At 44.3% G+C, this 26561-nt stretch overlaps 33 non-coding genes across 33 annotated transcripts; all 33 read right to left on the bottom strand.

The window, feature by feature from the left end:
- Positions 1-245: 245 nt before the first annotated feature.
- Positions 246-364, bottom strand: LOC130396248 (5S ribosomal RNA). Its single transcript, XR_008898952.1, has one exon. It is a non-coding gene; the product is annotated as a 5S ribosomal RNA (ribosomal RNA).
- Positions 365-892: 528 nt separating this feature from the next.
- LOC130396236 (5S ribosomal RNA) lies at positions 893-1011 on the bottom strand. Its single transcript, XR_008898951.1, has one exon. It is a non-coding gene; the product is annotated as a 5S ribosomal RNA (ribosomal RNA).
- A 519-nt stretch (positions 1012-1530) lies between these two features.
- On the bottom strand, positions 1531-1649 carry LOC130396224 (5S ribosomal RNA). Its single transcript, XR_008898950.1, has one exon. It is a non-coding gene; the product is annotated as a 5S ribosomal RNA (ribosomal RNA).
- A 529-nt stretch (positions 1650-2178) lies between these two features.
- Positions 2179-2297, bottom strand: LOC130396212 (5S ribosomal RNA). The gene has a single exon (XR_008898949.1). It is a non-coding gene; the product is annotated as a 5S ribosomal RNA (ribosomal RNA).
- Positions 2298-4327: 2030 nt separating this feature from the next.
- On the bottom strand, positions 4328-4446 carry LOC130400484 (5S ribosomal RNA). Its single transcript, XR_008902967.1, has one exon. It is a non-coding gene; the product is annotated as a 5S ribosomal RNA (ribosomal RNA).
- A 519-nt stretch (positions 4447-4965) lies between these two features.
- Positions 4966-5084, bottom strand: LOC130399857 (5S ribosomal RNA). Its single transcript, XR_008902352.1, has one exon. It is a non-coding gene; the product is annotated as a 5S ribosomal RNA (ribosomal RNA).
- Positions 5085-5613: 529 nt separating this feature from the next.
- On the bottom strand, positions 5614-5732 carry LOC130401355 (5S ribosomal RNA). The gene has a single exon (XR_008903817.1). It is a non-coding gene; the product is annotated as a 5S ribosomal RNA (ribosomal RNA).
- A 2677-nt stretch (positions 5733-8409) lies between these two features.
- LOC130399968 (5S ribosomal RNA) lies at positions 8410-8528 on the bottom strand. The gene has a single exon (XR_008902458.1). It is a non-coding gene; the product is annotated as a 5S ribosomal RNA (ribosomal RNA).
- A 2190-nt stretch (positions 8529-10718) lies between these two features.
- Positions 10719-10837, bottom strand: LOC130401149 (5S ribosomal RNA). The gene has a single exon (XR_008903606.1). It is a non-coding gene; the product is annotated as a 5S ribosomal RNA (ribosomal RNA).
- Positions 10838-11356: 519 nt separating this feature from the next.
- LOC130398620 (5S ribosomal RNA) lies at positions 11357-11475 on the bottom strand. Its single transcript, XR_008901182.1, has one exon. It is a non-coding gene; the product is annotated as a 5S ribosomal RNA (ribosomal RNA).
- A 529-nt stretch (positions 11476-12004) lies between these two features.
- LOC130400553 (5S ribosomal RNA) lies at positions 12005-12123 on the bottom strand. Its single transcript, XR_008903034.1, has one exon. It is a non-coding gene; the product is annotated as a 5S ribosomal RNA (ribosomal RNA).
- Positions 12124-12634: 511 nt separating this feature from the next.
- LOC130396200 (5S ribosomal RNA) lies at positions 12635-12753 on the bottom strand. The gene has a single exon (XR_008898948.1). It is a non-coding gene; the product is annotated as a 5S ribosomal RNA (ribosomal RNA).
- Positions 12754-13272: 519 nt separating this feature from the next.
- Positions 13273-13391, bottom strand: LOC130396188 (5S ribosomal RNA). Its single transcript, XR_008898947.1, has one exon. It is a non-coding gene; the product is annotated as a 5S ribosomal RNA (ribosomal RNA).
- A 528-nt stretch (positions 13392-13919) lies between these two features.
- On the bottom strand, positions 13920-14038 carry LOC130396176 (5S ribosomal RNA). The gene has a single exon (XR_008898946.1). It is a non-coding gene; the product is annotated as a 5S ribosomal RNA (ribosomal RNA).
- Positions 14039-14567: 529 nt separating this feature from the next.
- Positions 14568-14686, bottom strand: LOC130396164 (5S ribosomal RNA). The gene has a single exon (XR_008898945.1). It is a non-coding gene; the product is annotated as a 5S ribosomal RNA (ribosomal RNA).
- A 519-nt stretch (positions 14687-15205) lies between these two features.
- LOC130396151 (5S ribosomal RNA) lies at positions 15206-15324 on the bottom strand. Its single transcript, XR_008898944.1, has one exon. It is a non-coding gene; the product is annotated as a 5S ribosomal RNA (ribosomal RNA).
- Positions 15325-15853: 529 nt separating this feature from the next.
- LOC130396138 (5S ribosomal RNA) lies at positions 15854-15972 on the bottom strand. The gene has a single exon (XR_008898942.1). It is a non-coding gene; the product is annotated as a 5S ribosomal RNA (ribosomal RNA).
- A 529-nt stretch (positions 15973-16501) lies between these two features.
- Positions 16502-16620, bottom strand: LOC130399547 (5S ribosomal RNA). The gene has a single exon (XR_008902054.1). It is a non-coding gene; the product is annotated as a 5S ribosomal RNA (ribosomal RNA).
- Positions 16621-17149: 529 nt separating this feature from the next.
- LOC130396126 (5S ribosomal RNA) lies at positions 17150-17268 on the bottom strand. Its single transcript, XR_008898941.1, has one exon. It is a non-coding gene; the product is annotated as a 5S ribosomal RNA (ribosomal RNA).
- Positions 17269-17796: 528 nt separating this feature from the next.
- Positions 17797-17915, bottom strand: LOC130396114 (5S ribosomal RNA). Its single transcript, XR_008898940.1, has one exon. It is a non-coding gene; the product is annotated as a 5S ribosomal RNA (ribosomal RNA).
- A 528-nt stretch (positions 17916-18443) lies between these two features.
- Positions 18444-18562, bottom strand: LOC130396102 (5S ribosomal RNA). The gene has a single exon (XR_008898939.1). It is a non-coding gene; the product is annotated as a 5S ribosomal RNA (ribosomal RNA).
- A 519-nt stretch (positions 18563-19081) lies between these two features.
- LOC130396090 (5S ribosomal RNA) lies at positions 19082-19200 on the bottom strand. The gene has a single exon (XR_008898938.1). It is a non-coding gene; the product is annotated as a 5S ribosomal RNA (ribosomal RNA).
- Positions 19201-19729: 529 nt separating this feature from the next.
- On the bottom strand, positions 19730-19848 carry LOC130396075 (5S ribosomal RNA). Its single transcript, XR_008898937.1, has one exon. It is a non-coding gene; the product is annotated as a 5S ribosomal RNA (ribosomal RNA).
- Positions 19849-20376: 528 nt separating this feature from the next.
- On the bottom strand, positions 20377-20495 carry LOC130396063 (5S ribosomal RNA). Its single transcript, XR_008898936.1, has one exon. It is a non-coding gene; the product is annotated as a 5S ribosomal RNA (ribosomal RNA).
- A 529-nt stretch (positions 20496-21024) lies between these two features.
- Positions 21025-21143, bottom strand: LOC130396051 (5S ribosomal RNA). The gene has a single exon (XR_008898935.1). It is a non-coding gene; the product is annotated as a 5S ribosomal RNA (ribosomal RNA).
- Positions 21144-21672: 529 nt separating this feature from the next.
- LOC130396038 (5S ribosomal RNA) lies at positions 21673-21791 on the bottom strand. Its single transcript, XR_008898934.1, has one exon. It is a non-coding gene; the product is annotated as a 5S ribosomal RNA (ribosomal RNA).
- Positions 21792-22320: 529 nt separating this feature from the next.
- Positions 22321-22439, bottom strand: LOC130396026 (5S ribosomal RNA). The gene has a single exon (XR_008898933.1). It is a non-coding gene; the product is annotated as a 5S ribosomal RNA (ribosomal RNA).
- Positions 22440-22968: 529 nt separating this feature from the next.
- On the bottom strand, positions 22969-23087 carry LOC130396013 (5S ribosomal RNA). The gene has a single exon (XR_008898931.1). It is a non-coding gene; the product is annotated as a 5S ribosomal RNA (ribosomal RNA).
- A 529-nt stretch (positions 23088-23616) lies between these two features.
- Positions 23617-23735, bottom strand: LOC130396001 (5S ribosomal RNA). Its single transcript, XR_008898930.1, has one exon. It is a non-coding gene; the product is annotated as a 5S ribosomal RNA (ribosomal RNA).
- A 529-nt stretch (positions 23736-24264) lies between these two features.
- Positions 24265-24383, bottom strand: LOC130395989 (5S ribosomal RNA). The gene has a single exon (XR_008898929.1). It is a non-coding gene; the product is annotated as a 5S ribosomal RNA (ribosomal RNA).
- A 528-nt stretch (positions 24384-24911) lies between these two features.
- On the bottom strand, positions 24912-25030 carry LOC130395977 (5S ribosomal RNA). Its single transcript, XR_008898928.1, has one exon. It is a non-coding gene; the product is annotated as a 5S ribosomal RNA (ribosomal RNA).
- Positions 25031-25559: 529 nt separating this feature from the next.
- Positions 25560-25678, bottom strand: LOC130395965 (5S ribosomal RNA). The gene has a single exon (XR_008898927.1). It is a non-coding gene; the product is annotated as a 5S ribosomal RNA (ribosomal RNA).
- A 519-nt stretch (positions 25679-26197) lies between these two features.
- On the bottom strand, positions 26198-26316 carry LOC130395953 (5S ribosomal RNA). The gene has a single exon (XR_008898926.1). It is a non-coding gene; the product is annotated as a 5S ribosomal RNA (ribosomal RNA).
- Positions 26317-26561: the final 245 nt, after the last annotated feature.

Here is a 26561-nt window from a genome sequence, read left to right as displayed (position 1 = left end):
CTGAAGTGAGCGTGCGTGTTTGTGTTGGTGAAAGTTTAAGAAATGTACAACTGTCGGTTCAGCTCTCTGGTGCTCCCTGCTGGCAGTATCACTATACTGTCCTCATGTTTCACAAAAATAGTTTTGAGAGACGTTGTCAGTTTTTGTATGTTGCTTAAATCCTCCAAAGCGGTTGGCAGTAAACATCAGGTCACGGTACGCCACGGTAGGCCACGGAGTCAATGAGCTCGAGTTGAAAAAGAAAAAGCTTACAGCACCTGGTATTCCCAGGCGGTCTCCCATCCAAGTACTAACCAGGCCCGACCCTGCTTAGCTTCCGAGATCAGACGAGATCGGGCGTGTTCAGGGTGGTATGGCCGTAAGCAATTAGTGCAGGCGCAAAACCAGGTTTTATACAGTAGCACATAAGGAGTGAGAAAGCTGCTGAGGCTCGACGTTACACTTTTACAAAAACAATCATTAGTTAGATATAAACGGCAGTAATTGATTCAGTAGGACTCCTTATCCATGTAAACGATCATTGTGACATCTGAATTCATTAATTATCTGAAATACACTGCGTGTGCGTGTGATGTTAAATGTTTGAACCAAGGTTAACGGTTAAAGTGTCAGAGAATGGGTGGTGATTTTTTGACGTCCTCCCATGATCTGAAGTGAGCGTGCGTGTTTGTGTTGGTGAAAGTTTAAGAAATGTACAACTGTCGGTTCAGCTCTCTGGTGCTCCCTGCTGGCAGTATCACTATACTGTCCTCATGTTTCACAAAAATAGTTTTGAGAGACGTTGTCAGTTTTTGTATGTTGCTTAAATCCTCCAAAGCGGTTGGCAGTAAACATCAGGTCACGGTACGCCACGGTAGGCCACGGAGTCAATGAGCTCGAGTTGAAAAAGAAAAGCTTACAGCACCTGGTATTCCCAGGCGGTCTCCCATCCAAGTACTAACCAGGCCCGACCCTGCTTAGCTTCCGAGATCAGACGAGATCGGGCGTGTTCAGGGTGGTATGGCCGTAAGCAATTAGTGCAGGCGCAAAACCAGGTTTTATACAGTAGCACATAAGGAGTGAGAAAGCTGCTGAGGCTCGACGTTACACTTTTACAAAAACAATCATTAGTTAGATATAAACGGCAGTAATTGATTCAGTAGGACTCCTTATCCATGTAAACGATCATTGTGACATCTGAATTCATTAATTATCTGAAATACACTGCGTGTGCGTGTGATGTTAAATGTTTGAACCAAGGTTAACGGTTAAAGTGTCAGAGAATGGGTGGTGATTTTTTGACGTCCTCCCATGATCTGAAGTGAGCGTGCGTGTTTGTGTTGGTGAAAGTTTAAGAAATGTACAACTGTCGGTTCAGCTCTCTGGTGCTCCCTGCTGGCAGTATCACTATACTGTCCTCATGTTTCACAAAAATAGTTTTGAGAGACGTTGTCAGTTTTTGTATGTTGCTTAAATCCTCCAAAGCGGTTGGCAGTAAACATCAGGTCACGGTACGCCACGGAGTCAATGAGCTCGAGTTGAAAAAGAAAAAGCTTACAGCACCTGGTATTCCCAGGCGGTCTCCCATCCAAGTACTAACCAGGCCCGACCCTGCTTAGCTTCCGAGATCAGACGAGATCGGGCGTGTTCAGGGTGGTATGGCCGTAAGCAATTAGTGCAGGCGCAAAACCAGGTTTTATACAGTAGCACATAAGGAGTGAGAAAGCTGCTGAGGCTCGACGTTACACTCTTACAAAAACAATCATTAGTTAGATATAAACGGCAGTAATTGATTCAGTAGGACTCCTTATCCATGTAAACGATCATTGTGACATCTGAATTCATTAATTATCTGAAATACACTGCGTGTGCGTGTGATGTTAAATGTTTGAACCAAGGTTAACGGTTAAAGTGTCAGAGAATGGGTGGTGATTTTTTGACGTCCTCCCATGATCTGAAGTGAGCGTGCGTGTTTGTGTTGGTGAAAGTTTAAGAAATGTACAACTGTCGGTTCAGCTCTCTGGTGCTCCCTGCTGGCAGTATCACTATACTGTCCTCATGTTTCACAAAAATAGTTTTGAGAGACGTTGTCAGTTTTTGTATGTTGCTTAAATCCTCCAAAGCGGTTGGCAGTAAACATCAGGTCACGGTACGCCACGGTAGGCCACGGAGTCAATGAGCTCGAGTTGAAAAAGAAAAAGCTTACAGCACCTGGTATTCCCAGGCGGTCTCCCATCCAAGTACTAACCAGGCCCGACCCTGCTTAGCTTCCGAGATCAGACGAGATCGGGCGTGTTCAGGGTGGTATGGCCGTAAGCAATTAGTGCAGGCGCAAAACCAGGTTTTATACAGTAGCACATAAGGAGTGAGAAAGCTGCTGAGGCTCGACGTTACACTCTTACAAAAACAATCATTAGTTAGATATAAACGGCAGTAATTGATTCAGTAGGACTCCTTATCCATGTAAACGATCATTGTGACATCTGAATTCATTAATTATCTGAAATACACTGCGTGTGCGTGTGATGTTAAATGTTTGAACCAAGGTTAACGGTTAAAGTGTCAGAGAATGGGTGGTGATTTTTTGACGTCCTCCCATGATCTGGGCCCCGTTTCCCGAAAGCATCGTTAGCCTAAGTGGATCGTGAAGTGCGTCGTAAGGGCATCGTAGAGTTTTCACCGCGTTTCCCGAAAGCATCGTGGGGAACGAACGTCTTGAAAACGCTCGTAGCTAACGAGTACTCCAGGGGTGCTCGTAGGACGCTAAGAGCATCGTCAGCTATAGCCTCAGTGGCGACACCATCGGACATTCCGTCTATTGGATGCGTTTTATTAAAACGCATTGCGCCTTTATGTTCTTAGTTTGGTAATTAATAAAGATTATTAATTTATTTATTAATAAAGATGTTAAAATGGCCAAAATAAAACGGGACAGTCCAGAAAATGTTTGCGCAGGCAGGGCACTCAAAATGTGTGAGAGAAAGTGGGGGGATTTGTGCAGACTGACATAGGCTACTCATAAAACGTAGCATAAAATAATGTAAAAAATTAAATTAAATTAAAAAAAATTAAAATAAAGAAATAAAATAAATTATAAAAAACAAGCAAAGGAGCAGGCAAAAGGCTGGGATATGGTGGGGATTGGTCACGTTGACGGGAATGTTTAGTGACATGTGGGAGGGTGGAGGGGGTTAAAAAAAAGTCTCAATCACTCTTCGACGCGCATGAAAACCAGCCGCGTAGTTATGAGGGAGGCCGTCCTCACACCGATCTTCCTCGTCGTCATCGTCCTCAGCGTCCTCCGGTTCAAGCAATGCCACCCCAGCCTTAGCTGCAATGTTGTGCAACATAGCCGTCACACATATCACGGCGCATGACTTGGCCGGCGAAAACTGGAGCCCTCCGCCTGACTTGTGAAGGCATCTAATATAGCGCAACTTCCACCTCCCGATCGTGCGCTCAACGATGCACCGGGCCAGACGGTGGGCTTCGTTGTATTCCTCATCAATACATACCTTACCCTATTTCCGGAGGGGCTTTTATAGCCAATCAAATTATCAATCAAGGAAACCCTTATGCGGAATCAGATTAAGTCGGCTCTCTTTGCTGCGCAAAGCATGTTTCAGAAATCAGCCCATTAAGATAAATGTAGTTGTCACACAAGCAATTTTTAATTTTTTGTCATATGGAATTATTTCAGGGGGGAAAATGCCGTGAAACGCACAGTGCATTCAGGATTAGGACTGATATATATGTCGGTTTAAGCCCAATCAATTGTGTTTTAATGTCTTGCTATAGCATTCATCTAATTGCAGTCTATTTTTTTCGGAGGCTACTCTGCTGTTGTCCTTGATGGGGATTTATTTTAACCCTTTTTAACACAATTTTCCTGCGACATTCCTGCGTCTCCCCCTCCTACGGAGCCCATTTCAGCACCGTGTCAGTAGACAGTTACAATCCTACGACGTCGTGAGTGCAGCGAATGCGCGTTCACGTTAAGAGGAGTTTCGGGAAACGCTCCAAAGAAATTGACGATGGATCGCAAGATCCATCGTGAGAATGATCGTACGAGCGTGGATCCATCGTTATCGGGAAACGGGGCCCTGAAGTGAGCGTGCGTGTTTGTGTTGGTGAAAGTTTAAGAAATGTACAACTGTCGTTTCAGCTCTCTGGTGCTCCCTGCTGGCAGTATCACTATACTGTCCTCATGTTTCACAAAAATAGTTTTGAGAGACGTTGTCAGTTTTTGTATGTTGCTTAAATCCTCCAAAGCGGTTGGCAGTAAACATCAGGTCACGGTACGCCACGGTAGGCCACGGAGGCAATGAGCTCGAGTTGAAAAAGAAAGAGCTTACAGCACCTGGTATTCCCAGGCGGTCTCCCATCCAAGTACTAACCAGGCCCGACCCTGCTTAGCTTCCGAGATCAGACAAGATCGGGCGTGTTCAGGGTGGTATGGCTGTAAGCAATTAGTGCAGGCGCAAAACCAGGTTTTATACAGTAGCACATAAGGAGTGAGAAAGCTGCTGAGGCTCGACGTTACACTTTTACAAAAACAATCATTAGTTAGATATAAACGGCAGTAATTGATTCAGTAGGACTCCTTATCCATGTAAACGATCATTGTGACATCTGAATTCATTAATTATCTGAAATACACTGCGTGTGCGTGTGATGTTAAATGTTTGAACCAAGGTTAACGGTTAAAGTGTCAGAGAATGGGTGGTGATTTTTTGACGTCCTCCCATGATCTGAAGTGAGCGTGCGTGTTTGTGTTGGTGAAAGTTTAAGAAATGTACAACTGTCGGTTCAGCTCTCTGGTGCTCCCTGCTGGCAGTATCACTATACTGTCCTCATGTTTCACAAAAATAGTTTTGAGAGACGTTGTCAGTTTTTGTATGTTGCTTAAATCCTCCAAAGCGGTTGGCAGTAAACATCAGGTCACGGTACGCCACGGAGTCAATGAGCTCGAGTTGAAAAAGAAAAAGCTTACAGCACCTGGTATTCCCAGGCGGTCTCCCATCCAAGTACTAACCAGGCCCGACCCTGCTTCGCTTCCGAGATCAGACGAGATCGGGCGTGTTCAGGGTGGTATGGCCGTAAGCAATTAGTGCAGGCGCAAAACCAGGTTTTATACAGTAGCACATAAGGAGTGAGAAAGCTGCTGAGGCTCGACGTTACACTCTTACAAAAACAATCATTAGTTAGATATAAACGGCAGTAATTGATTCAGTAGGACTCCTTATCCATGTAAACGATCATTGTGACATCTGAATTCATTAATTATCTGAAATACACTGCGTGTGCGTGTGATGTTAAATGTTTGAACCAAGGTTAACGGTTAAAGTGTCAGAGAATGGGTGGTGATTTTTTGACGTCCTCCCATGATCTGAAGTGAGCGTGCGTGTTTGTGTTGGTGAAAGTTTAAGAAATGTACAACTGTCGGTTCAGCTCTCTGGTGCTCCCTGCTGGCAGTATCACTATACTGTCCTCATGTTTCACAAAAATAGTTTTGAGAGACGTTGTCAGTTTTTGTATGTTGCTTAAATCCTCCAAAGCGGTTGGCAGTAAACATCAGGTCACGGTACGCCACGGTAGGCCACGGAGTCAATGAGCTCGAGTTGAAAAAGAAAAAGCTTACAGCACCTGGTATTCCCAGGCGGTCTCCCATCCAAGTACTAACCAGGCCCGACCCTGCTTATCTTCCGAGTTCAGACGAGATCGTGCGTGTTCAGGGTGGTATGGCCGTATGCAATTAGTGCAGGCGCAAAACCAGGTTTTATACAGTAGCACATAAGGAGTGAGAAAGCTGCTGAGGCTCGACGTTACACTTTTACAAAAACAATCATTAGTTAGATATAAACGGCAGTAATTGATTCAGTAGGACTCCTTATCCATGTAAACGATCATTGTGACATCTGAATTCATTAATTATCTGAAATACACTGCGTGTGCGTGTGATGTTAAATGTTTGAACCAAGGTTAACGGTTAAAGTGTCAGAGAATGGGTGGTGATTTTTTGACGTCCTCCCATGATCAGAGGCCTGTTTCAGGTAGCTGGTTTAACATACTCTGAGTTCAATCCTGCGCTCTGAGTTGGTTGACTCAGAGTTCAGAGTTGAAAAGCAACTCTGGGTTTTCGGTTTCAGAACAGGCGATCAGCGTTGGCTTAATCAACTCGGAGTGTGTTCACGCTGGGTTGGGGGCGTGCCTGTTGACTATAAAGAGCCATCATCAATGGATCTCTGATAACATGATCAAACATGGACCAAAAGCGGAGATCCACTTACTTTTCCCCACGGAAGTGGAAATTCTAATGAACGCGTATGCCGAGCAGTTACCCCTTTAAACAAAAAAAAACAATACCGCCGCGGCAGCGAGAGCGTGAGAGATTGCTTGGCAGGAAATAGCTGAACAAGTCAATGCCTGTGTAAAATAAATTAGTAAAATAAAATAAGAGGATAGTTTAATATCTTCCACTCATTCAATATGTAAATTGTGTGTATGTGTGTGTGTGTGTGTGTGTGTGTGTGTCAATTTACGCAACCCCAAGTTGCCGCAAGAGGACTTGGCAGCAAATGAAGATGAAGTACAAAAATATAGTTCAAAAATGTAAACTAATGTTTAATTGAAATCAAATCAATTGTGCTGTTTTGCCTGCTCTACCTAATTTAACAGCTATTTTCAACATGTGATGGGCCTATATTTAAGCAGTAAATGTAAGTAGTACATTTCCCAGCCACCCCAACACTGCCAATAGTTAATAGGATTTAGATATATTAGAAGGCTACACCTAGGCAAAATGCATTACATATATATATATATATATATGTCTTCAAAATAGCGCTTACTGAATTTTAGGGTAACATTTTCCTCCATGTTAGCAAATCGAAAAAAAAGCAGAGGCCCGGAAGACTGGAGGGGGTCCACCTCTGCAGCCCTCACAGAGGCTGAGGGGATGGCCCTCAGCGAACAGAGTATGCGTCCTGTGGCTGAGGGCATCCCTGGGGGGAGCTCCTCTGATCCCCCCCCACCCCCCAGGATAGAAGTGCCTTTACAGTATAAGAGGTTGGTTATTCAAAATAATTAAATATGTACACGCAACCCAGCGCGTTGCAAATTAGATGGGGCAATATTCTGGCTCAAGTAATAATTGCACTGACTAATCATCTTCTTCCAGTTACTGATGGCGTCATCGCCCTACTTGAACCAGATGCCCTCACCAACCTCCATGCAATTGTAACAATTCAAAAGATGCAAAAGGATGCTTTGGAGATCCACATTTTGGAACATAAGTTATAGGTGGGTGAGGTGCAAACTGGGATAGGCTACTGTTCCCTGCTCTAAAAACATACCCAATATAAATGACTTTTTTTTTTTTGTGATTTCAGGAAATAAAAAAATCCTCACAAGTAGAATGTCTTTATTAGAACACGGGCTGTGGTGGGACAAGTTATTTTGTTGAACAGTTTACTCAAAGGGTTTTACTTCAGTGAACAATGCAGACGATTATGCTGAGCATGTGCATGTAGAGAAGAACAGCATCTGGTTAAAAGCAGTACCAGGGTCTTTTCTGCCTTGCATTCTTAAAATGAGTTTCTTGACTTGCAGCAGTTATAGGTCCGTGGTTAGTCAGCTACTCTGATCATGGGAAAGCCACAACGTTGAAGTGACTGTAGTACAGAGCGGGTGGGATGCACGGGGCGGATCATTCTGCACATGCGTTAATTGCGATAAAAAAATAAATAATAAACTTAAAGCATGCCCCCGGTGCGTTTGACAGTTAACATGGGGGCTGAGAAGGTGGTCTAAATAAATGATAGATTGCGCTGAAAAACGATAGCGCTCGTGAAGAAAATTATCAGGAAAATAAAGTATATCCAACCGGGGTCTTAATAATCGTTCCTCACGGAGATTCCTTCTGAGGATCGCAGCCTCTACGTCCACAGGCTCTCGTAGAAAAGGACATGCCATTTCTAACACTTCCTTCTGTCGGAGAGCTGCCTTCAGCGACAACAAACTCAGAGTAGGTCTAACCACCTCCCGAGCAGGTTAGGTCCACGGCGTATGTTGCCGCAGCAACTAACTCTCGGTTGCGCTGAACCTGCTACCTGAAACGGAAAACCCAGAGTTTCCACTAACTCAGAGTGAACAAACTCGGGGTTGCCTCAAAACCAGCTACCTGAAACAGGGCTCTGAAGTGAGCGTGCGTGTTTGTGTTGGTGAAAGTTTAAGAAATGTACAACTGTCGGTTCAGCTCTCTGGTGCTCCCTGCTGGCAGTATCACTATACTGTCCTCATGTTTCACAAAAATAGTTTTGAGAGACGTTGTCAGTTTTTGTATGTTGCTTAAATCCTCCAAAGCGGTTGGCAGTAAACATCAGGTCACGGTACGCCACGGAGTCAATGAGCTCGAGTTGAAAAAGAAAAAGCTTACAGCACCTGGTATTCCCAGGCGGTCTCCCATCCAAGTACTAACCAGGCCCGACCCTGCTTAGCTTCCGAGATCAGACGAGATCAGGCGTGTTCAGGGTGGTATGGCCGTAAGCAATTAGTGCATGCGCAAAACCAGGTTTTATACAGTAGCACATAAGGAGTGAGAAAGCTGCTGAGGCTCGACGTTACACTCTTACAAAAACAATCATTAGTTAGATATAAACGGCAGTAATTGATTCAGTAGGACTCCTTATCCATGTAAACCATCATTGTGACATCTGAATTCATTAATTATCTGAAATACACTGCGTGTGCGTGTGATGTTAAATGTTTGAACCAAGGTTAACGGTTAAAGTGTCAGAGAATGGGTGGTGATTTTTTGACGTCCTCCCATGATCAGAGGGGTGTTCCACGAACGGAGGTTTAACAAACACCGAGTTAACGCTGAACTCTAGGTTGATTGACCCTGTGCCGACCAACCCAGAGTTTTCGGTTCCACAGCAGCGGTTATGCATTAGTTCAATCAACTCGGGGTTGGTTAACACAGGGTTGTGCGCGTCCACGCCAAACTTAAAAAGACGTGATGTATGGATCATGGAAACCCTGATCGATATGGCGAAACAGGCCGCTTATTTAAATGAAATGGAACTTCAGGTTCCCCTGGAGAGCTATGACGAGGAGAAGGACATTATCACAAGAAAAGGGAACGCTAAAACCTCTGGAACCCGGAGAACCAAAGCCTGGCAGCGGATCGCTGACCGCGTAAATGCGTTAGTTACACGTCAAAAGCATGATCCTTAATATTTGAGCCATGAATATATAAATATCCCAGTTAAGCATTCTTAAAGATCCTACCACATAACCCCTTTCTTCTAAAACAATATGTAGGCCTACTCCGATTGCTTCCAAGCGGTCAGAGGATCAAGTATAAAAATGAAGTATAAAAAACATACAAACTGGTAAGCTTTTCCCACCATCGTATTGGTATAAATTTAAATAAGCCATTTTTTTAAGCCAATCGTGAAAAGGCCGACAGTCGGCAGACTGGATCTGGCCCTCAAATTGTCTTGACCCCGGTGGAGGAGCTGTTAATAAACATAAATTCAGGGCGCCCTGGCATGGAGGGGGTACCTCGAGGTACCTAGTACCACCTCAGAGAGTCATGGGCCATACCCCACACTGGTTGAATGTAGGTTTTTGTGTTTTCTTGTATTTTAGATTTTTTTTGCCTTCGAAGTAACACATGCAAACCGTGTGCTTGCCACAGCGCATACTATTCCAAATGTTTCTTTTTTTGGTAACTGGGTAGAAAACCTAAAAGTGACAATTCATCAACTTCACAGATCAAGATGGATCAGTGCTTGTAATGATGCCGCCGGCTACGATCGAACATTCTCCAGTGGATGCAAGTCCGTTAGGACTATTTTATACTTTATGTTGTAAATGCCTCTCGGCATAGTACTCAGACCATATTGCTCTTTGTATGATAGGAGGCTGATACAAATCTTGGATGGGTCATCTGAAACGACTGTGATGTGCTCAGCATCTCCAGCATTATAGCCTAGATAAAACTACCATTTGAAAAAAACGGAGGGCTACGCAAATAGTCTGGAGTGAACTGAGGCCAGGTCCTCGATTGGTAGTGTTGGCTATGTAAGGCTATTTAAATATATTAAAGATTTGCGCGAGAATCTATATCTCTCCACTCCAGCAAAAAGTCATCCAATATGCCAAGATGTCGAGCCGTGGTCTTATCAATCGCTCCCGGTGGATTGCACGTATAATTTGCGCTCTGATATCAGCAGTTCTCTCATCAAAAGGGAATGCCATTGTGAACACATGAAATCTGCGGTGAACGCCGGTTGAAATACCCAAAACCGGGTTATGTTTCAGACTTAACCTGCGCAAAACCTGGTCCGACCAGGTTTGATTCAGAGCATATGTTGCTATAGCAACTAACATACCGTGATCCTTTTGGAACGGAAAACCTAGGGTTACAGCAAACCCTGGGTTAACATACCCGGTTATGTGATAAAACCGGCTTTGTGGAACACCCCACTGAAGTGAGCGTGCGTGTTTGTGTTGGTGAAAGTTTAAGAAATGTACAACTGTCGGTTCAGCTCTCTGGTGCTCCCTGCTGGCAGTATCACTATACTGTCCTCATGTTTCACAAAAATAGTTTTGAGAGACGTTGTCAGTTTTTGTATGTTGCTTAAATCCTCCAAAGCGGTTGGCAGTAAACATCAGGTCACGGTACGCCACGGTAGGCCACGGAGTCAATGAGCTCGAGTTGAAAAAGAAAAAGCTTACAGCACCTGGTATTCCCAGGCGGTCTCCCATCCAAGTACTAACCAGGCCCGACCCTGATTAGCTTCCGAGTTCAGACGAGACCGGGCGTGTTCAGAGTGGTATGGCCGTAAGCAAATAGTTCAGGCGCAAAACCAGGTTTTATACAGTAGCACATAAGGAGTGAGAAAGCTGCTGAGGCTCGACGTTACACTTTTACAAAAACAATCATTAGTTAGATATAAACGGCAGTAATTGATTCAGTAGAACTCCTTATCCATGTAAACGATCATTGTGACATCTGAATACATTAATTATCTGAAATACACTGCGTGTGCGTGTGATGTTAAATGTTTGAACCAAGGTTAACGGTTAAAGTGTCAGAGAATGGGTGGTGATTTTTTGACGTCCTCCCATGATCTGAAGTGAGCGTGCGTGTTTGTGTTGGTGAAAGTTTAAGAAATGTACAACTGTCGGTTCAGCTCTCTGGTGCTCCCTGCTGGCAGTATCACTATACTGTCCTCATGTTTCACAAAAATAGTTTTGAGAGACGTTGTCAGTTTTTGTATGTTGCTTAAATCCTCCAAAGCGGTTGGCAGTAAACATCAGGTCACGGTACGCCACGGAGTCAATGAGCTCGAGTTGAAAAAGAAAAAGCTTACAGCACCTGGTATTCCCAGGCGGTCTCCCATCCAAGTACTAACCAGGCCCGACCCTGCTTAGCTTCCGAGTTCAGACGAGATCGGGCGTGTTCAGGGTGGTATGGCCGTAAGCAAATAGTGCAGGCGCAAAACCAGGTTTTATACAGTAGCACATAAGGAGTGAGAAAGCTGCTGAGGCTCGACGTTACACTTTTACAAAAACAATCATTAGTTAGATATAAACGGCAGTAATTGATTCAGTAGGACTCCTTATCCATGTAAACGATCATTGTGACATCTGAATTCATTAATTATCTGAAATACACTGCGTGTGCGTGTGATGTTAAATGTTTGAACCAAGGTTAACGGTTAAAGTGTCAGAGAATGGGTGGTGATTTTTTGACGTCCTCCCATGATCTGAAGTGAGCGTGCGTGTTTGTGTTGGTGAAAGTTTAAGAAATGTACAACTGTCGTTTCAGCTCTCTGGTGCTCCCTGCTGGCAGTATCACTATACTGTCCTCATGTTTCACAAAAATAGTTTTGAGAGACGTTGTCAGTTTTTGTATGTTGCTTAAATCCTCCAAAGCGGTTGGCAGTAAACATCAGGTCACGGTACGCCACGGTAGGCCACGGAGGCAATGAGCTCGAGTTGAAAAAGAAATAGCTTACAGCACCTGGTATTCCCAGGCGGAATCCCATCCAAGTACTAACCAGGCCCGACCCTGCTTAGCTTCCGAGATCAGACGAGATCGGGCGTGTTCAGGGTGGTATGGCCGTAAGCAATTAGTTCAGGCGCAAAACCAGGTTTTATACAGTAGCACATAAGGAGTGAGAAAGCTGCTGAGGCTCGACGTTACACTCTTACAAAAACAATCATTAGTTAGATATAAACGGCAGTAATTGATTCAGTAGGACTCCTTATCCATGTAAACCATCATTGTGACATCTGAATTATCTGAAATACACTGCGTGTGCGTGTGATGTTAAATGTTTGAACCAAGGTTAACGGTTAAAGTGTCAGAGAATGGGTGGTGATTTTTTGACGTCCTCCCATGATCTGAAGTGAGCGTGCGTGTTTGTGTTGGTGAAAGTTTAAGAAATGTACAACTGTCGGTTCAGCTCTCTGGTGCTCCCTGCTGGCAGTATCACTATACTGTCCTCATGTTTCACAAAAATAGTTTTGAGAGACGTTGTCAGTTTTTGTATGTTGCTTAAATCCTCCAAAGCGGTTGGCAGTAAACATCAGGTCACGGTACGCCACGGAGTCAATGAGCTCGAGTTGAAAAAGAAAAAGCTTACAGCACCTGGTATTCCCAGGCGGTCTCCCATCCAAGTACTAACCAGGCCCGACCCTGCTTAGCTTCCGAGATCAGACGAGATCGGGCGTGTTCAGGGTGGTATGGCCGTAAGCAATTAGTGCAGGCGCAAAACCAGGTTTTATACAGTAGCACATAAGGAGTGAGAAAGCTGCTGAGGCTCGACGTTACACTCTTACAAAAACAATCATTAGTTAGATATAAACGGCAGTAATTGATTCAGTAGGACTCCTTATCCATGTAAACGATCATTGTGACATCTGAATTCATTAATTATCTGAAATACACTGCGTGTGCGTGTGATGTTAAATGTTTGAACCAAGGTTAACGGTTAAAGTGTCAGAGAATGGGTGGTGATTTTTTGACGTCCTCCCATGATCTGAAGTGAGCGTGCGTGTTTGTGTTGGTGAAAGTTTAAGAAATGTACAACTGTCGGTTCAGCTCTCTGGTGCTCCCTGCTGGCAGTATCACTATACTGTCCTCATGTTTCACAAAAATAGTTTTGAGAGACGTTGTCAGTTTTTGTATGTTGCTTAAATCCTCCAAAGCGGTTGGCAGTAAACATCAGGTCACGGTACGCCACGGAGTCAATGAGCTCGAGTTGAAAAAGAAAAAGCTTACAGCACCTGGTATTCCCAGGCGGTCTCCCATCCAAGTACTAACCAGGCCCGACCCTGCTTAGCTTCCGAGATCAGACGAGATCGGGCGTGTTCAGGGTGGTATGGCCGTAAGCAATTAGTGCAGGCGCAAAACCAGGTTTTATACAGTAGCACATAAGGAGTGAGAAAGCTGCTGAGGCTCGACGTTACACTCTTACAAAAACAATCATTAGTTAGATATAAACGGCAGTAATTGATTCAGTAGGACTCCTTATCCATGTAAACGATCATTGTGACATCTGAATTCATTAATTATCTGAAATACACTGCGTGTGCGTGTGATGTTAAATGTTTGAACCAAGGTTAACGGTTAAAGTGTCAGAGAATGGGTGGTGATTTTTTGACGTCCTCCCATGATCTGAAGTGAGCGTGCGTGTTTGTGTTGGTGAAAGTTTAAGAAATGTACAACTGTCGGTTCAGCTCTCTGGTGCTCCCTGCTGGCAGTATCACTATACTGTCCTCATGTTTCACAAAAATAGTTTTGAGAGACGTTGTCAGTTTTTGTATGTTGCTTAAATCCTCCAAAGCGGTTGGCAGTAAACATCAGGTCACGGTACGCCACGGTAGGCCACGGAGTCAATGAGCTCGAGTTGAAAAAGAAAAGCTTACAGCACCTGGTATTCCCAGGCGGTCTCCCATCCAAGTACTAACCAGGCCCGACCCTGCTTAGCTTCCGAGATCAGACGAGATCGGGCGTGTTCAGGGTGGTATGGCCGTAAGCAATTAGTGCAGGCGCAAAACCAGGTTTTATACAGTAGCACATAAGGAGTGAGAAAGCTGCTGAGGCTCGACGTTACACTTTTACAAAAACAATCATTAGTTAGATATAAACGGCAGTAATTGATTCAGTAGGACTCCTTATCCATGTAAACGATCATTGTGACATCTGAATTCATTAATTATCTGAAATACACTGCGTGTGCGTGTGATGTTAAATGTTTGAACCAAGGTTAACGGTTAAAGTGTCAGAGAATGGGTGGTGATTTTTTGACGTCCTCCCATGATCTGAAGTGAGCGTGCGTGTTTGTGTTGGTGAAAGTTTAAGAAATGTACAACTGTCGGTTCAGCTCTCTGGTGCTCCCTGCTGGCAGTATCACTATACTGTCCTCATGTTTCACAAAAATAGTTTTGAGAGACGTTGTCAGTTTTTGTATGTTGCTTAAATCCTCCAAAGCGGTTGGCAGTAAACATCAGGTCACGGTACGCCACGGTAGGCCACGGAGTCAATGAGCTCGAGTTGAAAAAGAAAAAGCTTACAGCACCTGGTATTCCCAGGCGGTCTCCCATCCAAGTACTAACCAGGCCCGACCCTGCTTAGCTTCCGAGATCAGACGAGATCGGGCGTGTTCAGGGTGGTATGGCCGTAAGCAATTAGTGCAGGCGCAAAACCAGGTTTTATACAGTAGCACATAAGGAGTGAGAAAGCTGCTGAGGCTCGACGTTACACTTTTACAAAAACAATCATTAGTTAGATATAAACGGCAGTAATTGATTCAGTAGGACTCCTTATCCATGTAAACGATCATTGTGACATCTGAATTCATTAATTATCTGAAATACACTGCGTGTGCGTGTGATGTTAAATGTTTGAACCAAGGTTAACGGTTAAAGTGTCAGAGAATGGGTGGTGATTTTTTGACGTCCTCCCATGATCTGAAGTGAGCGTGCGTGTTTGTGTTGGTGAAAGTTTAAGAAATGTACAACTGTCGGTTCAGCTCTCTGGTGCTCCCTGCTGGCAGTATCACTATACTGTCCTCATGTTTCACAAAAATAGTTTTGAGAGACGTTGTCAGTTTTTGTATGTTGCTTAAATCCTCCAAAGCGGTTGGCAGTAAACATCAGGTCACGGTACGCCACGGAGTCAATGAGCTCGAGTTGAAAAAGAAAAAGCTTACAGCACCTGGTATTCCCAGGCGGTCTCCCATCCAAGTACTAACCAGGCCCGACCCTGCTTAGCTTCCGAGATCAGACGAGATCGGGCGTGTTCAGGGTGGTATGGCCGTAAGCAATTAGTGCAGGCGCAAAACCAGGTTTTATACAGTAGCACATAAGGAGTGAGAAAGCTGCTGAGGCTCGACGTTACACTCTTACAAAAACAATCATTAGTTAGATATAAACGGCAGTAATTGATTCAGTAGGACTCCTTATCCATGTAAACGATCATTGTGACATCTGAATTCATTAATTATCTGAAATACACTGCGTGTGCGTGTGATGTTAAATGTTTGAACCAAGGTTAACGGTTAAAGTGTCAGAGAATGGGTGGTGATTTTTTGACGTCCTCCCATGATCTGAAGTGAGCGTGCGTGTTTGTGTTGGTGAAAGTTTAAGAAATGTACAACTGTCGGTTCAGCTCTCTGGTGCTCCCTGCTGGCAGTATCACTATACTGTCCTCATGTTTCACAAAAATAGTTTTGAGAGACGTTGTCAGTTTTTGTATGTTGCTTAAATCCTCCAAAGCGGTTGGCAGTAAACATCAGGTCACGGTACGCCACGGTAGGCCACGGAGTCAATGAGCTCGAGTTGAAAAAGAAAAAGCTTACAGCACCTGGTATTCCCAGGCGGTCTCCCATCCAAGTACTAACCAGGCCCGACCCTGCTTAGCTTCCGAGATCAGACGAGATCGGGCGTGTTCAGGGTGGTATGGCCGTAAGCAATTAGTGCAGGCGCAAAACCAGGTTTTATACAGTAGCACATAAGGAGTGAGAAAGCTGCTGAGGCTCGACGTTACACTTTTACAAAAACAATCATTAGTTAGATATAAACGGCAGTAATTGATTCAGTAGGACTCCTTATCCATGTAAACGATCATTGTGACATCTGAATTCATTAATTATCTGAAATACACTGCGTGTGCGTGTGATGTTAAATGTTTGAACCAAGGTTAACGGTTAAAGTGTCAGAGAATGGGTGGTGATTTTTTGACGTCCTCCCATGATCTGAAGTGAGCGTGCGTGTTTGTGTTGGTGAAAGTTTAAGAAATGTACAACTGTCGGTTCAGCTCTCTGGTGCTCCCTGCTGGCAGTATCACTATACTGTCCTCATGTTTCACAAAAATAGTTTTGAGAGACGTTGTCAGTTTTTGTATGTTGCTTAAATCCTCCAAAGCGGTTGGCAGTAAACATCAGGTCACGGTACGCCACGGTAGGCCACGGAGGCAATGAGCTCGAGTTGAAAAAGAAAATGCTTACAGCACCTGGTATTCCCAGGCGGTCTCCCATCCAAGTACTAACCAGGCCCGACCCTGCTTAGCTTCCGAGATCAGACGAGATCGGGCGTGTTCAGGGTGGTATGGCCGTAAGCAATTAGTGCAGGCGCAAAACCAGGTTTTATACAGTAGCACATAAGGAGTGAGAAAGCTGCTGAGGCTCGACGTTACACTTTTACAAAAACAATCATTAGTTAGATATAAACGGCAGTAATTGATTCAGTAGGACTCCTTATCCATGTAAACGATCATTGTGACATCTGAATTCATTAATTATCTGAAATACACTGCGTGTGCGTGTGATGTTAAATGTTTGAACCAAGGTTAACGGTTAAAGTGTCAGAGAATGGGTGGTGATTTTTTGACGTCCTCCCATGATCTGAAGTGAGCGTGCGTGTTTGTGTTGGTGAAAGTTTAAGAAATGTACAACTGTCGGTTCAGCTCTCTGGTGCTCCCTGCTGGCAGTATCACTATACTGTCCTCATGTTTCACAAAAATAGTTTTGAGAGACGTTGTCAGTTTTTGTATGTTGCTTAAATCCTCCAAAGCGGTTGGCAGTAAACATCAGGTCACGGTACGCCACGGTAGGCCACGGAGGCAATGAGCTCGAGTTGAAAAAGAAAAAGCTTACAGCACCTGGTATTCCCAGGCGGTCTCCCATCCAAGTACTAACCAGGCCCGACCCTGCTTAGCTTCCGAGATCAGACGAGATCGGGCGTGTTCAGGGTGGTATGGCCGTAAGCAATTAGTGCAGGCGCAAAACCAGGTTTTATACAGTAGCACATAAGGAGTGAGAAAGCTGCTGAGGCTCGACGTTACACTTTACAAAAACAATCATTAGTTAGATATAAACGGCAGTAATTGATTCAGTAGGACTCCTTATCCATGTAAACGATCATTGTGACATCTGAATTCATTAATTATCTGAAATACACTGCGTGTGCGTGTGATGTTAAATGTTTGAACCAAGGTTAACGGTTAAAGTGTCAGAGAATGGGTGGTGATTTTTTGACGTCCTCCCATGATCTGAAGTGAGCGTGCGTGTTTGTGTTGGTGAAAGTTTAAGAAATGTACAACTGTCGGTTCAGCTCTCTGGTGCTCCCTGCTGGCAGTATCACTATACTGTCCTCATGTTTCACAAAAATAGTTTTGAGAGACGTTGTCAGTTTTTGTATGTTGCTTAAATCCTCCAAAGCGGTTGGCAGTAAACATCAGGTCACGGTACGCCACGGTAGGCCACGGAGTCAATGAGCTCGAGTTGAAAAAGAAAAAGCTTACAGCACCTGGTATTCCCAGGCGGTCTCCCATCCAAGTACTAACCAGGCCCGACCCTGCTTAGCTTCCGAGATCAGACGAGATCGGGCGTGTTCAGGGTGGTATGGCCGTAAGCAATTAGTGCAGGCGCAAAACCAGGTTTTATACAGTAGCACATAAGGAGTGAGAAAGCTGCTGAGGCTCGACGTTACACTTTACAAAAACAATCATTAGTTAGATATAAACGGCAGTAATTGATTCAGTAGGACTCCTTATCCATGTAAACGATCATTGTGACATCTGAATTCATTAATTATCTGAAATACACTGCGTGTGCGTGTGATGTTAAATGTTTGAACCAAGGTTAACGGTTAAAGTGTCAGAGAATGGGTGGTGATTTTTTGACGTCCTCCCATGATCTGAAGTGAGCGTGCGTGTTTGTGTTGGTGAAAGTTTAAGAAATGTACAACTGTCGGTTCAGCTCTCTGGTGCTCCCTGCTGGCAGTATCACTATACTGTCCTCATGTTTCACAAAAATAGTTTTGAGAGACGTTGTCAGTTTTTGTATGTTGCTTAAATCCTCCAAAGCGGTTGGCAGTAAACATCAGGTCACGGTACGCCACGGTAGGCCACGGAGTCAATGAGCTCGAGTTGAAAAAGAAAAAGCTTACAGCACCTGGTATTCCCAGGCGGTCTCCCATCCAAGTACTAACCAGGCCCGACCCTGCTTAGCTTCCGAGATCAGACGAGATCGGGCGTGTTCAGGGTGGTATGGCCGTAAGCAATTAGTGCAGGCGCAAAACCAGGTTTTATACAGTAGCACATAAGGAGTGAGAAAGCTGCTGAGGCTCGACGTTACACTTTTACAAAAACAATCATTAGTTAGATATAAACGGCAGTAATTGATTCAGTAGGACTCCTTATCCATGTAAACGATCATTGTGACATCTGAATTCATTAATTATCTGAAATACACTGCGTGTGCGTGTGATGTTAAATGTTTGAACCAAGGTTAACGGTTAAAGTGTCAGAGAATGGGTGGTGATTTTTTGACGTCCTCCCATGATCTGAAGTGAGCGTGCGTGTTTGTGTTGGTGAAAGTTTAAGAAATGTACAACTGTCGGTTCAGCTCTCTGGTGCTCCCTGCTGGCAGTATCACTATACTGTCCTCATGTTTCACAAAAATAGTTTTGAGAGACGTTGTCAGTTTTTGTATGTTGCTTAAATCCTCCAAAGCGGTTGGCAGTAAACATCAGGTCACGGTACGCCACGGAGTCAATGAGCTCGAGTTGAAAAAGAAAAAGCTTACAGCACCTGGTATTCCCAGGCGGTCTCCCATCCAAGTACTAACCAGGCCCGACCCTGCTTAGCTTCCGAGATCAGACGAGATCGGGCGTGTTCAGGGTGGTATGGCCGTAAGCAATTAGTGCAGGCGCAAAACCAGGTTTTATACAGTAGCACATAAGGAGTGAGAAAGCTGCTGAGGCTCGACGTTACACTCTTACAAAAACAATCATTAGTTAGATATAAACGGCAGTAATTGATTCAGTAGGACTCCTTATCCATGTAAACGATCATTGTGACATCTGAATTCATTAATTATCTGAAATACACTGCGTGTGCGTGTGATGTTAAATGTTTGAACCAAGGTTAACGGTTAAAGTGTCAGAGAATGGGTGGTGATTTTTTGACGTCCTCCCATGATCTGAAGTGAGCGTGCGTGTTTGTGTTGGTGAAAGTTTAAGAAATGTACAACTGTCGGTTCAGCTCTCTGGTGCTCCCTGCTGGCAGTATCACTATACTGTCCTCATGTTTCACAAAAATAGTTTTGAGAGACGTTGTCAGTTTTTGTATGTTGCTTAAATCCTCCAAAGCGGTTGGCAGTAAACATCAGGTCACGGTACGCCACGGTAGGCCACGGAGGCAATGAGCTCGAGTTGAAAAAGAAAAAGCTTACAGCACCTGGTATTCCCAGGCGGTCTCCCATCCAAGTACTAACCAGGCCCGACCCTGCTTAGCTTCCGAGATCAGACGAGATCGGGCGTGTTCAGGGTGGTATGGCCGTAAGCAATTAGTGCAGGCGCAAAACCAGGTTTTATACAGTAGCACATAAGGAGTGAGAAAGCTGCTGAGGCTCGACGTTACACTTTACAAAAACAATCATTAGTTAGATATAAACGGCAGTAATTGATTCAGTAGGACTCCTTATCCATGTAAACGATCATTGTGACATCTGAATTCATTAATTATCTGAAATACACTGCGTGTGCGTGTGATGTTAAATGTTTGAACCAAGGTTAACGGTTAAAGTGTCAGAGAATGGGTGGTGATTTTTTGACGTCCTCCCATGATCTGAAGTGAGCGTGCGTGTTTGTGTTGGTGAAAGTTTAAGAAATGTACAACTGTCGGTTCAGCTCTCTGGTGCTCCCTGCTGGCAGTATCACTATACTGTCCTCATGTTTCACAAAAATAGTTTTGAGAGACGTTGTCAGTTTTTGTATGTTGCTTAAATCCTCCAAAGCGGTTGGCAGTAAACATCAGGTCACGGTACGCCACGGTAGGCCACGGAGTCAATGAGCTCGAGTTGAAAAAGAAAAAGCTTACAGCACCTGGTATTCCCAGGCGGTCTCCCATCCAAGTACTAACCAGGCCCGACCCTGCTTAGCTTCCGAGATCAGACGAGATCGGGCGTGTTCAGGGTGGTATGGCCGTAAGCAATTAGTGCAGGCGCAAAACCAGGTTTTATACAGTAGCACATAAGGAGTGAGAAAGCTGCTGAGGCTCGACGTTACACTTTTACAAAAACAATCATTAGTTAGATATAAACGGCAGTAATTGATTCAGTAGGACTCCTTATCCATGTAAACGATCATTGTGACATCTGAATTCATTAATTATCTGAAATACACTGCGTGTGCGTGTGATGTTAAATGTTTGAACCAAGGTTAACGGTTAAAGTGTCAGAGAATGGGTGGTGATTTTTTGACGTCCTCCCATGATCTGAAGTGAGCGTGCGTGTTTGTGTTGGTGAAAGTTTAAGAAATGTACAACTGTCGGTTCAGCTCTCTGGTGCTCCCTGCTGGCAGTATCACTATACTGTCCTCATGTTTCACAAAAATAGTTTTGAGAGACGTTGTCAGTTTTTGTATGTTGCTTAAATCCTCCAAAGCGGTTGGCAGTAAACATCAGGTCACGGTACGCCACGGTAGGCCACGGAGTCAATGAGCTCGAGTTGAAAAAGAAAAAGCTTACAGCACCTGGTATTCCCAGGCGGTCTCCCATCCAAGTACTAACCAGGCCCGACCCTGCTTAGCTTCCGAGATCAGACGAGATCGGGCGTGTTCAGGGTGGTATGGCCGTAAGCAATTAGTGCAGGCGCAAAACCAGGTTTTATACAGTAGCACATAAGGAGTGAGAAAGCTGCTGAGGCTCGACGTTACACTCTTACAAAAACAATCATTAGTTAGATATAAACGGCAGTAATTGATTCAGTAGGACTCCTTATCCATGTAAACGATCATTGTGACATCTGAATTCATTAATTATCTGAAATACACTGCGTGTGCGTGTGATGTTAAATGTTTGAACCAAGGTTAACGGTTAAAGTGTCAGAGAATGGGTGGTGATTTTTTGACGTCCTCCCATGATCTGAAGTGAGCGTGCGTGTTTGTGTTGGTGAAAGTTTAAGAAATGTACAACTGTCGGTTCAGCTCTCTGGTGCTCCCTGCTGGCAGTATCACTATACTGTCCTCATGTTTCACAAAAATAGTTTTGAGAGACGTTGTCAGTTTTTGTATGTTGCTTAAATCCTCCAAAGCGGTTGGCAGTAAACATCAGGTCACGGTACGCCACGGTAGGCCACGGAGTCAATGAGCTCGAGTTGAAAAAGAAAAAGCTTACAGCACCTGGTATTCCCAGGCGGTCTCCCATCCAAGTACTAACCAGGCCCGACCCTGCTTAGCTTCCGAGATCAGACGAGATCGGGCGTGTTCAGGGTGGTATGGCCGTAAGCAATTAGTGCAGGCGCAAAACCAGGTTTTATACAGTAGCACATAAGGAGTGAGAAAGCTGCTGAGGCTCGACGTTACACTTTTACAAAAACAATCATTAGTTAGATATAAACGGCAGTAATTGATTCAGTAGGACTCCTTATCCATGTAAACGATCATTGTGACATCTGAATTCATTAATTATCTGAAATACACTGCGTGTGCGTGTGATGTTAAATGTTTGAACCAAGGTTAACGGTTAAAGTGTCAGAGAATGGGTGGTGATTTTTTGACGTCCTCCCATGATCTGAAGTGAGCGTGCGTGTTTGTGTTGGTGAAAGTTTAAGAAATGTACAACTGTCGGTTCAGCTCTCTGGTGCTCCCTGCTGGCAGTATCACTATACTGTCCTCATGTTTCACAAAAATAGTTTTGAGAGACGTTGTCAGTTTTTGTATGTTGCTTAAATCCTCCAAAGCGGTTGGCAGTAAACATCAGGTCACGGTACGCCACGGTAGGCCACGGAGTCAATGAGCTCGAGTTGAAAAAGAAAAAGCTTACAGCACCTGGTATTCCCAGGCGGTCTCCCATCCAAGTACTAACCAGGCCCGACCCTGCTTAGCTTCCGAGATCAGACGAGATCGGGCGTGTTCAGGGTGGTATGGCCGTAAGCAATTAGTGCAGGCGCAAAACCAGGTTTTATACAGTAGCACATAAGGAGTGAGAAAGCTGCTGAGGCTCGACGTTACACTTTTACAAAAACAATCATTAGTTAGATATAAACGGCAGTAATTGATTCAGTAGGACTCCTTATCCATGTAAACGATCATTGTGACATCTGAATTCATTAATTATCTGAAATACACTGCGTGTGCGTGTGATGTTAAATGTTTGAACCAAGGTTAACGGTTAAAGTGTCAGAGAATGGGTGGTGATTTTTTGACGTCCTCCCATGATCTGAAGTGAGCGTGCGTGTTTGTGTTGGTGAAAGTTTAAGAAATGTACAACTGTCGGTTCAGCTCTCTGGTGCTCCCTGCTGGCAGTATCACTATACTGTCCTCATGTTTCACAAAAATAGTTTTGAGAGACGTTGTCAGTTTTTGTATGTTGCTTAAATCCTCCAAAGCGGTTGGCAGTAAACATCAGGTCACGGTACGCCACGGTAGGCCACGGAGTCAATGAGCTCGAGTTGAAAAAGAAAAAGCTTACAGCACCTGGTATTCCCAGGCGGTCTCCCATCCAAGTACTAACCAGGCCCGACCCTGCTTAGCTTCCGAGATCAGACGAGATCGGGCGTGTTCAGGGTGGTATGGCCGTAAGCAATTAGTGCAGGCGCAAAACCAGGTTTTATACAGTAGCACATAAGGAGTGAGAAAGCTGCTGAGGCTCGACGTTACACTCTTACAAAAACAATCATTAGTTAGATATAAACGGCAGTAATTGATTCAGTAGGACTCCTTATCCATGTAAACGATCATTGTGACATCTGAATTCATTAATTATCTGAAATACACTGCGTGTGCGTGTGATGTTAAATGTTTGAACCAAGGTTAACGGTTAAAGTGTCAGAGAATGGGTGGTGATTTTTTGACGTCCTCCCATGATCTGAAGTGAGCGTGCGTGTTTGTGTTGGTGAAAGTTTAAGAAATGTACAACTGTCGGTTCAGCTCTCTGGTGCTCCCTGCTGGCAGTATCACTATACTGTCCTCATGTTTCACAAAAATAGTTTTGAGAGACGTTGTCAGTTTTTGTATGTTGCTTAAATCCTCCAAAGCGGTTGGCAGTAAACATCAGGTCACGGTACGCCACGGTAGGCCACGGAGTCAATGAGCTCGAGTTGAAAAAGAAAAAGCTTACAGCACCTGGTATTCCCAGGCGGTCTCCCATCCAAGTACTAACCAGGCCCGACCCTGCTTAGCTTCCGAGATCAGACGAGATCGGGCGTGTTCAGGGTGGTATGGCCGTAAGCAATTAGTGCAGGCGCAAAACCAGGTTTTATACAGTAGCACATAAGGAGTGAGAAAGCTGCTGAGGCTCGACGTTACACTCTTACAAAAACAATCATTAGTTAGATATAAACGGCAGTAATTGATTCAGTAGGACTCCTTATCCATGTAAACGATCATTGTGACATCTGAATTCATTAATTATCTGAAATACACTGCGTGTGCGTGTGATGTTAAATGTTTGAACCAAGGTTAACGGTTAAAGTGTCAGAGAATGGGTGGTGATTTTTTGACGTCCTCCCATGATCTGAAGTGAGCGTGCGTGTTTGTGTTGGTGAAAGTTTAAGAAATGTACAACTGTCGGTTCAGCTCTCTGGTGCTCCCTGCTGGCAGTATCACTATACTGTCCTCATGTTTCACAAAAATAGTTTTGAGAGACGTTGTCAGTTTTTGTATGTTGCTTAAATCCTCCAAAGCGGTTGGCAGTAAACATCAGGTCACGGTACGCCACGGTAGGCCACGGAGTCAATGAGCTCGAGTTGAAAAAGAAAAAGCTTACAGCACCTGGTATTCCCAGGCGGTCTCCCATCCAAGTACTAACCAGGCCCGACCCTGCTTAGCTTCCGAGATCAGACGAGATCGGGCGTGTTCAGGGTGGTATGGCCGTAAGCAATTAGTGCAGGCGCAAAACCAGGTTTTATACAGTAGCACATAAGGAGTGAGAAAGCTGCTGAGGCTCGACGTTACACTTTACAAAAACAATCATTAGTTAGATATAAACGGCAGTAATTGATTCAGTAGGACTCCTTATCCATGTAAACGATCATTGTGACATCTGAATTCATTAATTATCTGAAATACACTGCGTGTGCGTGTGATGTTAAATGTTTGAACCAAGGTTAACGGTTAAAGTGTCAGAGAATGGGTGGTGATTTTTTGACGTCCTCCCATGATCTGAAGTGAGCGTGCGTGTTTGTGTTGGTGAAAGTTTAAGAAATGTACAACTGTCGGTTCAGCTCTCTGGTGCTCCCTGCTGGCAGTATCACTATACTGTCCTCATGTTTCACAAAAATAGTTTTGAGAGACGTTGTCAGTTTTTGTATGTTGCTTAAATCCTCCAAAGCGGTTGGCAGTAAACATCAGGTCACGGTACGCCACGGTAGGCCACGGAGTCAATGAGCTCGAGTTGAAAAAGAAAAAGCTTACAGCACCTGGTATTCCCAGGCGGTCTCCCATCCAAGTACTAACCAGGCCCGACCCTGCTTAGCTTCCGAGATCAGACGAGATCGGGCGTGTTCAGGGTGGTATGGCCGTAAGCAATTAGTGCAGGCGCAAAACCAGGTTTTATACAGTAGCACATAAGGAGTGAGAAAGCTGCTGAGGCTCGACGTTACACTCTTACAAAAACAATCATTAGTTAGATATAAACGGCAGTAATTGATTCAGTAGGACTCCTTATCCATGTAAACGATCATTGTGACATCTGAATTCATTAATTATCTGAAATACACTGCGTGTGCGTGTGATGTTAAATGTTTGAACCAAGGTTAACGGTTAAAGTGTCAGAGAATGGGTGGTGATTTTTTGACGTCCTCCCATGATCTGAAGTGAGCGTGCGTGTTTGTGTTGGTGAAAGTTTAAGAAATGTACAACTGTCGGTTCAGCTCTCTGGTGCTCCCTGCTGGCAGTATCACTATACTGTCCTCATGTTTCACAAAAATAGTTTTGAGAGACGTTGTCAGTTTTTGTATGTTGCTTAAATCCTCCAAAGCGGTTGGCAGTAAACATCAGGTCACGGTACGCCACGGTAGGCCACGGAGTCAATGAGCTCGAGTTGAAAAAGAAAAAGCTTACAGCACCTGGTATTCCCAGGCGGTCTCCCATCCAAGTACTAACCAGGCCCGACCCTGCTTAGCTTCCGAGATCAGACGAGATCGGGCGTGTTCAGGGTGGTATGGCCGTAAGCAATTAGTGCAGGCGCAAAACCAGGTTTTATACAGTAGCACATAAGGAGTGAGAAAGCTGCTGAGGCTCGACGTTACACTCTTACAAAAACAATCATTAGTTAGATATAAACGGCAGTAATTGATTCAGTAGGACTCCTTATCCATGTAAACGATCATTGTGACATCTGAATTCATTAATTATCTGAAATACACTGCGTGTGCGTGTGATGTTAAATGTTTGAACCAAGGTTAACGGTTAAAGTGTCAGAGAATGGGTGGTGATTTTTTGACGTCCTCCCATGATCTGAAGTGAGCGTGCGTGTTTGTGTTGGTGAAAGTTTAAGAAATGTACAACTGTCGGTTCAGCTCTCTGGTGCTCCCTGCTGGCAGTATCACTATACTGTCCTCATGTTTCACAAAAATAGTTTTGAGAGACGTTGTCAGTTTTTGTATGTTGCTTAAATCCTCCAAAGCGGTTGGCAGTAAACATCAGGTCACGGTACGCCACGGAGTCAATGAGCTCGAGTTGAAAAAGAAAAAGCTTACAGCACCTGGTATTCCCAGGCGGTCTCCCATCCAAGTACTAACCAGGCCCGACCCTGCTTAGCTTCCGAGATCAGACGAGATCGGGCGTGTTCAGGGTGGTATGGCCGTAAGCAATTAGTGCAGGCGCAAAACCAGGTTTTATACAGTAGCACATAAGGAGTGAGAAAGCTGCTGAGGCTCGACGTTACACTCTTACAAAAACAATCATTAGTTAGATATAAACGGCAGTAATTGATTCAGTAGGACTCCTTATCCATGTAAACGATCATTGTGACATCTGAATTCATTAATTATCTGAAATACACTGCGTGTGCGTGTGATGTTAAATGTTTGAACCAAGGTTAACGGTTAAAGTGT

This window comes from Gadus chalcogrammus, chromosome 12, assembly GCF_026213295.1.
Source record: "Gadus chalcogrammus isolate NIFS_2021 chromosome 12, NIFS_Gcha_1.0, whole genome shotgun sequence".
In the NCBI taxonomy this organism is placed as follows: domain Eukaryota; kingdom Metazoa; phylum Chordata; class Actinopteri; order Gadiformes; family Gadidae; genus Gadus; species Gadus chalcogrammus.
This window is presented reverse-complemented; position numbering and strand designations above follow the sequence as displayed.